This window comes from Centrocercus urophasianus, unplaced genomic scaffold, assembly GCF_019232065.1.
Source record: "Centrocercus urophasianus isolate 14NV4802_14NV808 unplaced genomic scaffold, USGS_Curo_1.0 seq_10, whole genome shotgun sequence".
NCBI classification, from domain to species: domain Eukaryota; kingdom Metazoa; phylum Chordata; class Aves; order Galliformes; family Phasianidae; genus Centrocercus; species Centrocercus urophasianus.
Window position 1 is genome coordinate 72,335,722 of NW_024884142.1, and position 3,349 is coordinate 72,339,070.

The following is a 3,349-nucleotide window of genomic DNA, read 5'->3' on the forward strand; positions in this document are numbered from 1 at the left end:
AACTGTATTTATTTGTATTCAGAACACGTTCCTATTAATACATTCTTTGTTTCTTCATAATAAAACAAAATTCAGGTTGGGTATCAGGAAAAGGTTCTTCATCAGAAGATGGTCGAGCCCTTGAACAAGCTCCTCAGGGCAGTGCCCCAAGCTGTAGGAGTTCAAGAAGTGTTTGGACAATGCTTTCCAACATAGGGTTTGAATTTTGTGTGGTCTTATAGTGAGCCAGGAGTTGGACTCCATGATCCTTGTGGGTCTCTTTCAATTTGGGAGATTCTGTGATTCTATGAAGCATTATCATTGTGATCTATGGCTGTAAACTTGGTGCAGGTTAAAGAAGATACTCCTTGTGCAGCGTTGGCTTTGCATGCGACCTCAGAGTGACTAACAAGGGATTGAACAAGGTAAACACAGTGACACAACCAAAGTGGCATTACTGCAGCTTTGGGCAGAATAGGCTTTTAGGACTAGAGAGAAGCTGGTTCTCTTCTCACCACAGTGGCACAAAGCACAAGTACGAATCTCAGAGGGCAGAAGACAACAGTAAAACAAAGAAGAAAAGCTGGAACAGGTGCTGCAGGCCAGAGAAACAGGAGGCCACAGCAGAAGAGTGGAAGAGAGAAACATGAATTAAAACAGCCGTGGCACAGTATACTTACATGCAGAAGTTTGAAACCCAAAAAAAGAAGAAGCAAAGAAAGTATTTAGAAGAGGCAAGGATGTGTGACATAGCTGGGACAAGAGTTTTAGCTGTACAGTGCCAACAGCCTGTTATTATGGCAGATGAATCCAAGTGTTTTGTCCTCAGAAACGGCTGTGCAGATTGCCGTCAGCTCCGGCACATGAAGCCACACACATGCGTGCCCACACACATTTCCCTTCTGAACTGAAAAGAAACATGAGCAATGTCATCCCTCAAGTGTCCCTTTTCAAAAGCTCTAAACCACTTAAATTAGGTTCCTAAATGAAAAAGCAGTCTCAAGAATAGAGTCGGTAGATTAAAGGTAGAGTGGAATGCATTCATGCAGAATAAATAATTGAATAATTGCTCAGTTGGAAATGTGTCCAAAGAAGCCAGCAGTTATTATAGAATTCTTTTTTTCTTTTGCTTACACAAACTTTATAATAGCTGTTTTCTCTGAATGTCCTTCTGCATAAAGTAGGAGCAGCCTCTGGGCTGCTCTCAAATTTACTTTGGCTCTTGCAACAGCAATTAAGAATTACTGGAACTGTGCATTCCCTGCCCATGCCATCGGTACCGGAGGAGCCCCACAGAGCCCTGCTGAGGGCCGGGGCCGGGCTGTGAGCCCAAAGCCTTCCCACAGGCAGCAACCGACTGACTGATAGAGGGCCTGGCTTTTTGAAAAATCAAGTGCTGTGAATGGGATGGCTAAAAGAATCATAGAATCACAAGGTTGGAAAGGACCTACAAGATCATCTAGTCCGATTATCCTCCCACTACCGTTGCTACCACTAAACCAGATCTTGTAGCTTCTCATCCATACTCCTCTTGAACATCGCCAGGAACAGCGACTCCACCACCTCCCTGGGCAGCCATTCCAGTGCCTGACCACTCTCTGAGAGAAAAAGTTCTTCCTCATATCTAATCTAAACCTCCTCTGGTGCAGCTTGCAGCCATTTCCTCGGGTCCTGTTTGTTGCTTGGGAGAAGAGGCCAAACCCCTCCTCATTACAATCTCCCTTCAGGAGGTTGTAGAGAGCAATGAGATCTCCCCTGAGCCTCCTCTTCTCCAGACTGAACAATCCCAGCTCCCTCAGCCGCTCCTCATAAGACTTGTGCTCCAGACCCATCACCAGTTTCATTGCCCTTCTCTGGACACGTTCCAGGCCCTCAATGTCTTTCTTGTAGTGAGGGGCCTAAAACCAAACACAATACTTGAGGTGCTTCAATAATAAAATACTGCTTCACCAGTGCTGAGCACAAGGGGATGATTACCTTCCTGCTCCTGCTCCTGCTGGCCACGCTATTTCAAATACAGGCCAGGATGTGCTGGCCCTCAAGGCCACCTGGGCACACTGTCAGCTCACGTTCAGCCAAACATCAACCAATACTCCCATGTCCTTTCCTCTTCACAGTCATCCAGCTACTCAGACCCAATCATATTGCACTGCATGGGGTTACTGTGGCCAAAGTGCAGGACCCAACAGTTGGTCTTGTTGAATCTCATCCCATTCACCTCAGCCCAGCGATCCAGCTTATCCAGATCCCTCTGAAGGGCCTTCCTACCCTTTGTAGGGTACACAAAAGGACTTTCATGGAGTTTAAAGTATTTCAGATTTCATCTGCAAGGACATTATTTCCTAAAGAAGTCAAGAAGTTGAGGATGCCCTGTCCCCGGAGATGCTCTAAGCTAGGCTGGATGGGGCCCTGGGCAGCCTGATCTGGTGGTGGTGTTCCTGCACATGGCAGGGGCTGGAACTGGGTGGGCTTTACGATCCCTTTCAACCCAAACCACTCTGTGATTCCAAGGTTCAGATAGCTTCACGCCCACAGACACCACTGTGTGTAAGGGTGCTGCAGGCTGAGGCACACGCCTAGCATGGAAATGTTCTGTGCATCCTGACACTGCATCTACATAAAAGAAAATGTGCTTGTCCTGTGGTCAGGTGCATTAGCATTGATGTACTCCAACGCTAACAGTGCAAAGAAAGTAAAAGGAAATATTCTCTCACCCAGGTGCAAGTATGTAAACATATTTTTAACTATGCATACAACTACATACAATGCATCTACAGTTCACGCTTACTTAGAAATGCCATACATAATGAAAATTATTCAAATGCTCAGAAAAATGCCCCAGCTGAAATCAGGCGAATACCACATCAGACGCTTCCACAAACGCACACTCGATGCTTTGGGACCCTGCCAAAGACGACCTTTCCAAAATCGACCCGTCAGCAGCACTGCCAGGAGCAGGGCAGTTACCTGCCCACGGGCACCTGGGAAGGGCAGGCTTGCGGGAGGGCGACGACCTCGGCTCTCCATCCGAGGAGCGTGTAAAAATGTTATCAACGCCTTAGGACGCACGGGCTCCCCACGTGACGACCCGCCGGCCGCCAGCAAGAGCCTGCGCGACGGGCCGGGGTCCTTCCGCCGGCCTTTGGGCTCTCCCGACCGCCAGGGCGAGCTCCTCGCAGCGAGCTCCTCGCGCACGGCCCGCCCCGCGGCTGCCGCGCCGGGATTTCCCTGCAGCCCGCCTTCCCCGCCGGCAGCGCCGCCTCCTGCGGCTCCCGCTGCCGCTCGCGGCCCCGCGCCGCGCCCCCGGGACTCGGGGATCCGCCGCCGTCCGGCCGCGCGCTGACGGGCGCTCGGAGGTGCCGGTCACGGA